Genomic DNA, 13842 nt, shown 5'->3' on the forward strand with positions numbered 1-13842 from the left:
GGACTGGTTAGTGAACCGCACCTTCATGCAGTCTAATAACTAGTAATTATATTGCGTTTTTCTCCCAGAAGGATACAAAAAAAACGCTTTTTCAGTGCTTACACTTAAAGTTAACCAAATTAGTAGCTGATAAAAAACAGAATTTATGCTTACCTGATAAATTACTTTCTCTTGCGGTGTATCCAGTCCACGGCTTCATCCTTTACTTGTGGGATATTCTCATTCCCTACAGGAAGTGGCAAAGAGAGCACACAGCAGAGCTGTCCATATAGCTCCCCCTCTAGCTCCACCCCCCAGTCATTCGACCAAAGGTTAGGAAGAAAAAGGAGAAATAGGGTGCAGTGGTGACTGTAGTTTAAACAAATTTTTTTTACCCGACTTAATTGCCAGGGCGGGCCATGGACTGGATACACCGCAAGAGAAAGTAATTTATCAGGTAAGCATAAATTCTGTTTTCTCTTGCAAGGTGTATCCAGTCCACGGCTTGATCCTTTACTTGTGGGATACCAATACCAAAGCTTTAGGACACGGATGAAGGGAGGGAACAAGACGGGTACCTTTTAAACGGAAGGCACCACTGCTTGTAAAACCTTTCTCCCAAAAATAGCCTCCGAAGAAGCAAAAGTATCGAATTTATAAAATTTGGCAAAAGTATGCAGTGAAGACCAAGTCGCTGCCTTACAAATCTGTTCAACAGAAGCCTCATTTTTGAAAGCCCATGTGGAAGCCACTGCTCTGGTAGAATGAGCAGTAATTCTTTCAGGAGGCTGCTGGCCAGCAGTCTCGTAGGCCAAACGGATGATGCTTTTCAGCCAGAAGGAAAGAGAGGTAGCAGTCGCTTTCTGACCTCTCCTCTTACCAGAATAAATAACAAACAATGATGATGTTTGTCTGAAAACCTTAGTTGCTTGTAAATAGAATTTTAAAGCACGAACCACATCAAGATTGAGTAACAGACGTTCCTTCTTCGAAGAAGGGTTAGGACACAGAGAAGGAACAACTATTTCCTGGTTAATATTCTTGTTAGAAACAACTTTAGGAAGAAAACCAGGTTTGGTACGCAAAACTACCTTATCTGCGTGGAACACCAGGTAAGGTGAATCACACTGTAAGGCAGATAATTCTGAAACTCTTCGAGCAGAAGATATAGCTACCAAAAACACATTCACTTTACCCTCCCGTAGAGAGACCCTAGTGCTTAGAGCCGGCAAAGAGAGTGACTGGGGGGGTGGAGCTAGAGGGGGAGCTATATGGACAGCTCTGCTGTGTGCTCTCTTTGCCACTTCCTGTAGGGAATGAGAATATCCCACAAGTAAAGGATGAAGCCGTGGACTGGATACACCTTGCAAGAGAAACAGTAGTTATTATTACCCCAAAAAAATGGCACATAATAAATTGACCTCTAAGGACAAAGGGCTGTATTAACCCTGCCGGGAAATGAATCTATGACCCTTAAATCTAGAACAAGCATTTGTAGACAGGACATTCACCAACTGATCTACATCACCGGACTAAAAGTAGGACAGAAAAAAACTCTAAACTTCCAGAAATAGTGGAGATTATGAAAATCAAACAAATTATTATCCTAACAAGCTAGAGATAATTAAATATATTTGAAATCATAATAATAAATATAGTAAACATAATTAAATGAATACATCTAAAGTAAATAAACAAAGTTAAATACTGAAGAATCTGAAACTGCTTATGCTAACTGTTCAACAAAGGTTGAGAGAACAGTAATGTCAGCCACAGATAAAGCTGCTAAATTAAACAGTACATGAATATGCTCTACTAAGGTTATATTCAAATTCTAAAGAATCCTGAAAGCAAATACCAATTTCCATAGAAATAGTAGTACAGTCCCAAGAAGGAATCAGAATAACCATTCTCTAGAATATAATACAGATAGTATATTGAATAGAAAAAAACCTTAAAAGAAAAAAGGAAATTTATGATTACCTGATAAATTAATTTCTCCTATGGTACGACAAGTCAACGGATTCATCCTTTACTTGTGGGATATTATCCTCCTGCAAACAGGAAGTGGCAAAGAGCACCACAGCAGAGCTGTCTATATAGCTCCTCCCTTAGCACCATCCCCAGTCATTCGACCAAAGGTACAGGAAGAAAAAGGAGAAACTACAAGGTGCAGAGGTGACTGAAGTTTAAAATAAAAAAATATAATCTGTCTTAAAATGACAGGGCGGGCCGTGGACTTGTCGTACCATAGAAGAAATTAATTTATCAGGTAATCATAAATTTACTTTCTTCTATAAGGTACTACGAGTCCACAGATTCATCCTTTACTTGTGGGATACAATACCAAAGCTACAGGACACGGATGAACGGGAGGGACAAGACAGATGGTTAAACAGAAGGCACCACTGCTTGAAGAACCTTTCTCCCAAAAATAGCCTCCGAAGAAGCAAAAGTATCAAATTTGGAAAATTTGGAAAAGGTAAGAAGCGAAGACCAAGTAGTGGCCTTACAAATCTGTTCAACAGAAGCATCATTTTTAAAAGCCCATGTGGAAGCCACCGCTCTAGAAGAGTGAACTGTAATCCTTTCAGGAGGCTGCTGTCCAGCAGTCTCGTATGCCAAACGGATGATGCTTTTCAGCCAAAAAGAAAGAGGTAGCCGTAGCTTTTTGACCTCTACGTTTTCCAGAATAGACAACAAACAAAGAAGATGTTTGACGGAAATCTTTGATTGCTTGCAAGTAAAACTTCAAAGCACAAACCACGTCCAAGTTGTGCAACAGACGCTCCTTCTTAGAGGAAGGATTAGGACACAGAGAAGGAACAACAATTTCCTGATTGATATTCCTATTAGTAACAACCTTAGGAAGGAATCCAGGTTTGGTACTCAAAACCACCTTATCAGCATGGAAAACAAGATCAGGCGAGTCGCATTGCAATGCAGATAGTTCAGAATCTCTTCGAGCCGAAGAGATAGCAACTAAAAACAGAACTTTCCAAGATAGAAGCTTAATATCTATGGAATGCATAGGTTCAAACGGAACCCCTTGGAGAACTTTAAGAACTAAATTCAAACTCCATGGCGGAGCAACAGGTTTAAACACAGGCTTGATTCTAACTAAAGCCTGACAGAACGACTAAACGTCTGGAACATCTGCCAGACGCTTGTGCAGTAGAATTGATAAAGCAGATTTCTGTCCCTTTAAGGAACTAGCTGAAAGCCCCTTCTCCAATGCTTCTTGGAGAAAGGACAAAATCCTGATCTTACTCCATGAGTAGCCTTTGGATTCGCACCAATAAAGATATTTACGCCATATCTTATGATAAATTTTCCTAGTGACAGGCTTTCGAGCCTGAATCAAGGTATCTATGACCGACTCAGAGAAACCCCGCTTGGATAAAATCAAGCGTTCAATCTCCAAGCAGTCAGCTGCAGAGAAACTAGATTTGGATGCTGGAACGGACCTTGAATCAGAAGGTCCTGTCTCAGTGGTAGAGTCCATGGTGGAAGAGATGACATGTCCACCAGGTCTGCATACCAAGTTCTGCATGGCCACGCAGGTGCTTTCAAAATCACAAAGCTCTCTCCTGTTTGATTCTGGCAATCAAACGAGGAAGGAGAGGAAATGGTGGAAACACGTAAGCCAGGTTGAACGACCAGGGTACTGCTAGAGCATCTATCAGTACTGCCTGAGGATCCCTTGACCTGGATCCGTAACAAGGAAGTTTGGAGTTCTGACGAGACGCCATCAGATCCAATTCTGGTGTGCCCCATTGCTGAATCAATTGTGCAAACACCTCCGGATGGAGTTTCCACTCCCCCGGATGAAAAGTCTGACGACTTAGAAAATCCGCATCCCAGTTCTCCACTCCTGGGATATAGATTGCTGATAAATAGCAAGAGTGAGTCTCTGCCCATCAAATTATTTTGGTAACCTCTATCATCGCTAGAGAACTCTTTGTTCCCCCCTGATGATTGATATATGCTACAGTCGTGATATTGTCCGACTGAAATCTTATGAATCTGGCCGAAGCCAGCTGAGGCCACGCCTGAAGCGCGTTGAATATCGCTCTCAGTTCTAGAATATTTATCGGGAGGAGAGCCTCCTCCTGAGTCCACAAACCCTGTGCTTTCAGGGAATTCCAGACTGCACCCCAGCCCAATAGGCTGGCGTCCGTCGTCACTATGACCCATGCTGGCCTACGGAAACACATTCCCTGGGACAGATGATCCTGTGACAACCACCAAAGAAGAGAGTCTCTGGTCTCTTGATGCAGATTTATCTGAGGAGATAAATCTGCATAATCCCCATTCCACTGTTTGAGCATGCATATTTGCAGTGGTCTGAGATGCAAGCGAGCAAACGGAACTATGTCCATTGCCGCTACCATTAGTCCGATTACCTCCATACACTGAGCCACTGACGGCTGAGGAATGGAATGAAGAGCTCGGCAGGTGGTTAAAATCTTTGATTTCCTGACCTCCGTCAGAAAAAATTTCATGTCCACCGAATCTATCAGAGTTCCAGGAATGGAACTCTTGTGAGGGGGATAAGTGAACTCTTTTTTACGTTCACCTTCCACCCGTGAGATCTTAGAAAAGCCAACACCATGTCCATGTGAGACTTGGCTAGTTGGTAAGGCGACGCCTGAATTATCGTCCAGATAAGGCGCCACTGCTATGCCCCGCGGCCTTAGAACCGCCAGAAGGGACACTAGCACCTTTGTGAAAATTCTGGGAGCTGTGGCCAATCCGAAGGGAAGAGCCACAAACTGGTAATGCTTGACCAGAAAGGCGAACCTGAGGAACTGGTGATGATCTTTGTGGATAGGGATGTGTAGATACGCATCCTTTAATTCCACGGTGGTCATATATTGACCCTCCTGGATCATTGGTAAAATAGTCCGAATGGTCTCCATCTTGAAGGATGGGACTCTGAGAAATTTGTTTAGGATCTTGAGATCTAAAATTGGTCTGAAGGTTCCCTCTTTTTTGGGAACCACAAACAGATTGGAGTAGAACCCCTGCCCCTTTTTTTTCGGAACTGGGCAGATCACTCCCATGGTATATAGGTCTTCTAAACAGCGTAAGAACGCCTCTCTTTTTGTCTGGTTCACAGACAATTGAGAAAGATGGAATCTCCCCCTTGGAGGAGAATATTTGAAATCTAGAAGATACCCCTGGGTTACGATTTCTATATCCAAAGAAGTCCAGAACGTCTCTTGCCCAAGCCTGAACAAAGAGAGAAAGTCTGCCCCCTACCCCAGACTGACTTGGATTGAGCAAAATTCCCCTCTTGCTTTGCAGCAGGGAAGAGATAGAGGGACCACCTTTGAAGTTTTGAAAGGAACGAAAAATATTTTGTTTGGTCCTCATCTTAATTGTCTTATCCTGAGGAAGGGCATGGCCTTTCCCTCCAGTGATGTCTGAAATGATCTCTTTCAGTTCAGGCCCGAATAGGGTCTTACCCTTGAAAGGGATGGCTAAAAGCTTAGCCTTTGATGACACATCAGCAGACCAGGACTTAAGCCATAACGCTCTACGCGCTAAAATGGCAAAACCTGAATTCTTTGCCGCTAATTTAGCCAGTTGAAAAGCAGCATCTTCACAAGGGCCCTCAGGAGTTGGAGCTTGCTGTTTGCTGAGTGAAAACAGAATTTATGCTTACCTGATAAATTACTTTCTCCAACGGTGTGTCCGGTCCACGACATCATCCATAACTTGTGGGAATATTCTCTTCCCCAACAGGAAATGCAAAGAGCACAGCAAAAGCTGTCCATATAGTCCCTCCTAGGCTCCGCCCACCCCAGTCATTCGACCGACGGACAGGAGAAAAAAAACAGGAGAAACTATAGGGTGCCGTGGTGACTGTAGTTAAAGAAAGCAATTCATCAAACCTGATTAAAAAACCAGGACGGGCCGTGGACCGGACACACCGTTGGAGAAAGTAATTTATCAGGTAAGCATGAATTCTGTTTTCTCCAACATTGGTGTGTCCGGTCCACGGCGTCATCCATAACTTGTGGGAACCAATACCAAAGCTTTAGGACACGGATGAAGGGAGGGAGCCAATCAGGTTGCCTAAACGGAAGGCACCACGGCTTGCAAAACCTTTCTCCCCAAAATAGCCTCTGAAGAAGCAAAAGTATCAAATTTGTAGAATTTGGCAAAAGTGTGCAGGGAAGACCAAGTCGCTGCCTTACATATCTGATCAACAGAAGCCTCGTTCTTGAAGGCCCATGTGGAAGCCACAGCCCTAGTAGAGTGAGCTGTGATGCGTTCAGGAGGCTGCCGTCCGGCAGTCTCGTAAGCCAATCGGATGATGCTTTTCAGCCAAAAGGAAAGAGAGGTAGCAGTAGCTTTTTGACCTCTCCTCTTGCCAGAATAAACGACAAACAGAGAAGACGTTTGTCTGAAATCCTTTGTTGCTTCTAAATAGAACTTTAAAGCACGAACTACATCTAAATTGTGTAACAAACGTTCCTTCTTTGAAACTGGATTCGGACACAAAGAAGGTACAACTATTTCCTGGTTAATATTCTTGTTAGAAACAACCTTTGGAAGGAATCCAGGTTTAGTACGCAAAACAACCTTATCTGAATGGAACACCAGATAGGGCGGATTACACTGCAGAGCAGATAACTGAGAAACTCTTCTAGCAGAAGAAATAGCAACCAAAAACAGAACTTTCCAAGATAACATCTTGATATCTATGGAATGTAGAGGTTCAAACGGAACCCCTTGAAGAACTGAAAGAACTAAATTCAGACTCCAGGGAGGAGTCAAAGGTCTGTAAACAGGCTTGATCCTGACCAAAGCCTGAACAAAAGCTTGAACATCAGGCACAGCTGCCAGTCGTTTGTGTAATAAGACAGATAAAGCAGAAATCTGTCCCTTTAGAAAACTCGCTGATAATCCCTTATCCAAACCTTCTTGGAGAAAGGAAAGGATCCTAGGAATTTTGATCTTACTCCATGAGAATCCCTTGGATTCACACCAACAGATATATCTTTTCCATATTTTATGGTAAATCTTCCTAGTTACAGGTTTTCTGGCTTGTATCAGAGTATCTATTACAGAATCCGAAACCCACGCTTAGATAAAATCAAGCATTCAATTTCCAAGCCGTTAGCTGAAGGGAAACTAGATTTGGATGTTCGAATGGACCTTGTACTAGAAGATCCTGTCTCAAAGGTAGCTTCCATGGTAAAGCCGATGACATATTCACCAGGTCTGCATACCAAGTCCTGCGTGGCCACGCAGGAGCTATCAAGATCACCGAGGCCCTCTCCTGCTTGATCCTGGCTACCAGCCTGGGAATGAGAGGAAACGGTGGAAACACATAAGCTAGGTTGAAGGTCCAAGGCGCTACTAATGCATCCACTAGAGTCGCCTTGGGATCCCTGGATCTGGACCCGTAGCAAGGAACCTTGAGATTCTGACGAGACGCCATCAGATCCATGTCTGGAATGCCCCATAGTTGAGTCAACTGGGCAAAGATCTCCGGGTGGAGTTCCCACTCCCCCGGATGGAATGTCTGACGACTCAGATAATCCGCCTCCCAGTTTTCCACTCCTGGGATGTGGATCGCAGATAGGTGGCAGGAGTGATCCTCCGCCCATTTTATGATTTTGGTCACTTCTCTCATCGCCAGGGAACTCCTTGTTCCCCCGATGGTTGATGTAAGCAACAGTCGTCATGTTGTCTGATTGGAATCTTATGAATCTGGCCTTTGCTAGTTGAGGCCAAGCCCTGAGAGTATAGAATATCGCTCTCAGTTCCAGAATGTTTATCGGGAGAAGAGACTCTTCCCGAGACCATAACCCCTGAGCTTTCAGGGAGTCCCAGACCGCGCCCCAGCCCACTAGACTGGCGTCGGTCGTGACGATGACCCACTCTGGTCTGCGGAAACTCATTCCCTGGGACAGGTGGTCCTGGGTTAGCCACCAATGGAGTGAGTCTCTGGTCTTCTGATCTACTTGAATCACTGGAGACAAGTCTGTATAGTCCCCATTCCACTGTTTCAGCATGCACAGTTGTAATGGTCTTAGATGAATTCGCGCAAAAGGAACTATGTCCATTGCTGCCACCATCAACCCTACTACTTCCATGCACTGAGCTATGGAAGGACGTGGAACAGAATGAAGAACTTGACAAGCGTTTAGAAGTTTTGACTTTCTGACATCTGTCAGGAAAATCTTCATTTCTAAAGAATCTATTATTGTCCCCAAGAAAGGAACTCTTGTCGACAGAGACAGGGAACTTTTGTCTATGTTCACTTTCCATCCGTGAGATCTGAGAAAGGCCAGAACGATGTCTGTGTGAGCCTTTGCCTTTGAAAGAGACGACGCTTGTATCAGAATGTCGTCCAAGTAAGGTGCCACTGCAATGCCCCTTGGTCTTAGAACCGCTAGAAGGGACCCGAGTACCTTTGTGAAAATCCTTGGAGCAGTGGCTAGCCCGAATGGGAGAGCCACAAACTGGTAATGTTTGTCCAGAAAGGCGAACCTTAGGAACTGATGATGATCTTTGTGGATAGGAATATGTAGATACGCATCCTTTAGATCCACGGTAGTCATATATTGACCCTCCTGGATTGTAGGTAAAATCGTTCGAATGGTTTCCATTTTGAACGATGACACTCTGAGAAATTTGTTTAGGATCTTTAAATCCAGAATTGGTCTGAAAGTTCCCTCTTTTTTGGGAACTACAAACAGATTTGAGTAAAACCCCATTTCTTGTTCCACGGTTGGAACTGGGTGTATCACTCCCATTTTTAACAGGTCTTCTACACAATGTAAGAATGCCTGTCTCTTTATTTGGTTTGAAGATAAGTGAGACATGTGGAACCTTCCCCTTGGAGGTAGTTCCTTGAATTCCAGAAGATAACCCTGAGAAACTATTTCTAGTGCCCAGGGATCCTGAACATCTCTTGCCCAAGCCTGAGCGAAGAGAGAGAGTCTGCCCCCTACTAGATCCGGTCCCAGATCGGGGGCTACTCCTTCATGCTGTTTTGTTAGCAGCAGCAGGCTTCTTGGCCTGCTTACCCTTGTTCCAGCCTTGCATCGGTTTCCAAGCTGGTTTGGTTTGCGAAGCATTACCCTCTTGTCTAGAGGCTGCAGAGTTAGAAGCCGGTCCGTTCCTGAAATTGCGAAAGGAACGAAAATTGGACTTATTCTTGGCTTTGAAAGGCCTATCTTGTGGGAGGGCGTGGCCCTTACCCCCAGTGATGTCTGAGATAATCTCTTTCAATTCTGGCCCAAAAAGAGTTTTACCCTTGAAGGGGATATTAAGCAATTTTGTCTTGGAAGATACATCCGCTGACCAAGACTTTAGCCAGAGCGCTCTGCGCACCACAATTGCAAACAAAGAATTTTTCGCCGCTAATCTAGCTAACTGCAAAGCGGCATCTAAAATAAAGGAATTAGCCAACTTAAGTGCGTGAACTCTGTCCATAACCTCCTCATACGGAGTCTCTTGACTGAGCGACTTTTCTAGTTCCTCGAACCAGAACCACGCTGCTGTAGTGACAGGAATAATGCACGAAATAGGTTGCAGGAGGTAACCTTGCTGTACAAAAATCTTTTTAAGCAAACCCTCCAATTTTTTATCCATAGGATCTTTGAAAGCACAATTATCCTCGATAGGAATAGTAGTGCGCTTGGCTAGTGTAGAAACTGCCCCCTCGACCTTAGGGACTGTCTGCCATAAGTCCTTTCTGGGGTCGACCATAGGAAATAATTTCTTAAATATAGGAGGGGGAACAAAAGGTATGCCGGGCTTCTCCCACTCCTTATTCACTATGTCTGCCACCCGCTTGGGTATAGGAAAAGCGTCTGGGTGGACCGGAACCTCTAGGAACTTGTCCATCTTGCACAATTTTGCTGGAATGACCAGGTTGTCACAATCATCCAGAGTAGATAACACCTCCTTAAGCAGTGCGCGGAGATGCTCTAATTTAAATTTAAATGTCACAACATCAGGTTCTGCCTGTTGAGAAATTCTACCTGAATCTGAAATTTCCCCATCTGACAAAACCTCCCTCATGGCCCCTTCAGATTGGTGTGAGGGTATGAAAGAGCAATTATCATCAGCGCCCTCCTGCTCTACAGTGTTTAAAACAGAGCAATCGCGCTTTCTCTGAAATGCAGGCATTTTGGATAAAATATTTGCTATGGAGTTATCCATTACTGCCGTCAATTGTTGCATAGTAACAAGCATTGGCGCGCTAGAAGTACTAGGGGTCTCCTGCGTGGGCAAAACTGGTGTAGACACAGAAGGAGTTGATGTAGAACTATGTCTACTCCCTTCATCTGATGAATCATCTTGGGCAACTTTACTATCTGTGGAAGTACTGTCCTTACTTTGTTTGGACGCTATGGCACAATTATCACACAATTTTGAAGGGGGAGACACATTGGCTTCCATACATACAGAACATAGCTTATCTGAAGGTACAGACATGTTAAACAGGCTTAAACTTGTCAATAAAGTACAAAAACCGTTTTAAAACAAAACCGTTACTGTCTCTTTAAATTTTAAAAAGGGCACACTTTATTACTGAATATGTGAAAAACTATTAAGGAATTGTTCAAATTTAACCAAATTCTCACCACAGTGTCTTAAAGCATTGCACCCCAAATTTCAGACCTTTAACCCTTAAAATGAAGAAACCGGAGCCGGTTACAGTTTTAACCCCTCTACAGTCCCAGCTACAGCCTTTGCTGCGACTTTACCAAACCCAGGGGGAATACGATACCAAATGAAGCCTTCTAAGAACCTTTTCAACTACTTTCAGACCCACACACATGCAGCTGCATGTCCTGCTCTCAAAAGTAACTGCGCAGTAATGGCGCGAAAATGAGGCTCAGCCTACTACAGGGAAGGCCCTTCCTGACTGGAAAGGTGTCTAAACCAGTGCCTGACGTTAAAAAACGTTCCCCAAAGTTTATAAGTGTGAATTTCAACATCAAGCTGTATAAAATGCCCAAATAAAGCAATCGATCTTGCCCATAAAAGTGACTACCAGTTTTATAGCCCATATTAAGCCCTTTATTCTGTTTGAGACTAAGAAAATGGCTTACCGGTCCCCATGAGGGGAAATGACAGCCTTCCAGCATTACACAGTCTTGTTAGAAATATGGCTAGTCATACCTTAAGCAGAAAAGTCTGCTAACTGTTTCCCCCAACTGAAGTTATTTCATCTCAACAGTCCTATGTGGAAACAGCAAACGATTTTAGTTACTGCTGCTAAAATCATATTCCTCTCACAAACAGAACTCTTCATCTTTTTCTGTTTCAGAGTAAATAGTACATACCAGCACTATTTTAAAATAACAAACTCTTGATAGTAGAATAAAAAACTACAACTAAACACCACATACTCTTCACCATCTCCGTGGAGATGTTGCCTGTGCAACGGCAAAGAGAATGACTGGGGTGGGCGGAGCCTAGGAGGGACTATATGGACAGCTTTTGCTGTGCTCTTTGCCATTTCCTGTTGGGGAAGAGAATATTCCCACAAGTTATGGATAACGCCATGGACCGGACACACCAATGTTGGAGAAAACAACTGCGCATCTGAGGCGCGAAAATAGGCCCCGCCCATCTCACTCAATGTCTCTACAGCCTCAAAGAACCACACCAGAGCAGTTTTAAACTAGCCATGTGGGTTCTGAGACCCAAAAAATAAGCCAAGTGTATCCTCAATAAAGTTGCCCAAAAACGTTATTGCCCACAAAACGTTAGCACTCCCAGTTCATAAAACGTTTGCCCACAAACATTCAAAACTCAGTGTCAACCATTCTTTAATTAGCCCCTTATGCAAGCTTAGTAATGCCTGTCTATAGCTCTTAGGATTACTGCTTACCCCTACCCTCATGAGGATATTGTCAGCCTTTGTCTCTCCAGAAAATATGACTGAACATACCTCACTGCTGTATAGCATGAAAACGTTCCTCACACTGAAGTTTCCTGTACTCCTCAGCCTCTGTGGGAACTACACTGTATCTTAGTTACAAATGCTAAGATCATCATCCTCCAGGCAGAAGTCTTCATCCATCTGCTACCTGAGAGTAAAGAGTACACACCGGTACCATTTAAAACAAAAACTCTTGCTTGAAGAAATTAAAAACGAATATTTTATCACCTCTTTCACTTTACCCTTCCTAGTACTTAGAGTAGGCAAAGAGAATGACTGGGGGGTGGAGCTAAGGGAGGAGCTATATAGACAGCTCTGCTGTGGTGCTCTTTCCCACTTCCTGTTAGCAGGAAGATAATATCCCACAAGTAAAAGATGAATCTGTGGACTTGTCGTACCTTATAGAAGAAATATTAAAATCCAGATTTGAAAAGGATTAATAACCTAGTTAATAGGAGGACTAGACTCCTAAAAGCTATAAATAGAAAAATTCCCTTAACAAAGAATGTTCAAATGAAAAATAAGGAGAATTTTAACTAACTGTCTGATACAAAAACCTTTTATAGTCAAAGAAACCTTCATCAGTAGAATAAACTTAAATATGCTGTTGGTCAGAACAAAATTAATTCAATCTTAATTTTGAAAAGACCTGGTAAGTTTACTTAAAGGCATAATAGCATTCATAACCTTTTATGATATAAGCAGCAACATGTGATGTTTGCAGATGAAATCAAGTACATGAACTGAATATGTGAAAAACAGTAAATGTTATTGTACATGTAGAAACACTGCTAGCATAAAACATGATAAATAATGCCACATAATTGAACTGAAGGAATAACAACAGCTTAAAAAATGAAAAGAACACACTTAGCTTTGTAGAATTGTGTTCCAGGGCATCATCATAGTTTCTACAGTAACATCAGAGTCAGGATCAGAATGAAACATCTCGCAAAATGTAACAGAAAAAAGAAAAATAACATTAGGCAAAACATTCAATTTCCACAATGTAACAGTTTCAGTAGAGAAAAACAAAAGCAGGCATAATAGCTTTCAAAGTTCATGAAAACAGTGAGCAATAGAGGGAGAGGGGTAAAATAACTAAAATTTGGCGCCAAGAATGACGCATTATGCAAAAAGAAGTTAAAAAAATTTTGCCGCAAAACTAACACCAGGAAATGACAATTCGCGTCAACAAAGACGCAGGAAATGATTAAATTTGCGCCATGAAAGGCGCAACTTCGCGCCAAATGTAAGGCAATTAAAAACAGCATTTTGCGCCCTCGCGAGCCTAGATTTGCCCGCGAAAAAATTAAAGCCAAACTGAAAACGTAAGAAAAAAGTTTAAATAAAATTCCCAAACATGATTCCTAAACTGAAACTGTTTAGACTGCAATGGAAAATACACATAGACCTGACTCATAGCCAAACCATAGCTGAGAGTGTCTTAAATAATGATACATACTTACCGAACGACATCCATCCAGATATAGCAGATAGCCAAGCCAGTACTGAAAACTATCAGCAGAAGTAATGGTATATAAGAGTATATCGTCGATCTGAAAAGGGAGGTAGGAGATGAATCCCTACGACCGATAACAGAATCCATAAAATCAATAGGCGATACTCTCTTCACATCCCTCTGACAAACACTGTACTGGGCTTCAGAATGCTTAGAAGCGCTTATCATAGAAGAAATCCTCAAAATCAAGCACAAACTTACTTCACCACCGCTAAAAACAGCAGAGGATGAACTTGCGCTAACCCAATGTGAGCAAACACGGAACACGTAAACTTAAAGGCTGACATGCAAAATACAAACTAAGTGCGGCAAAAAAGCTGATGTGTTTAAAACAGCAAGACAATTTTTATGAAAAATTTCCCATGAGGTGAAAAAAGAATCACAAACCATACCCCATATACATCACTCTGACGAGCAC

At 42.7% G+C, this 13842-nt stretch overlaps 1 protein-coding gene across 1 annotated transcript in view; it reads right to left on the bottom strand.

Annotated features, from left to right (window-relative positions):
* The window catches only part of MTMR12 (myotubularin related protein 12), a 451425-nt gene that overhangs the window by 101519 nt on the left and 336064 nt on the right, over window positions 1–13842 (bottom strand). The gene's annotated exons all lie outside the window — the stretch shown is intronic.

This window comes from Bombina bombina, chromosome 2, assembly GCF_027579735.1.
Source record: "Bombina bombina isolate aBomBom1 chromosome 2, aBomBom1.pri, whole genome shotgun sequence".
NCBI classification, from domain to species: domain Eukaryota; kingdom Metazoa; phylum Chordata; class Amphibia; order Anura; family Bombinatoridae; genus Bombina; species Bombina bombina.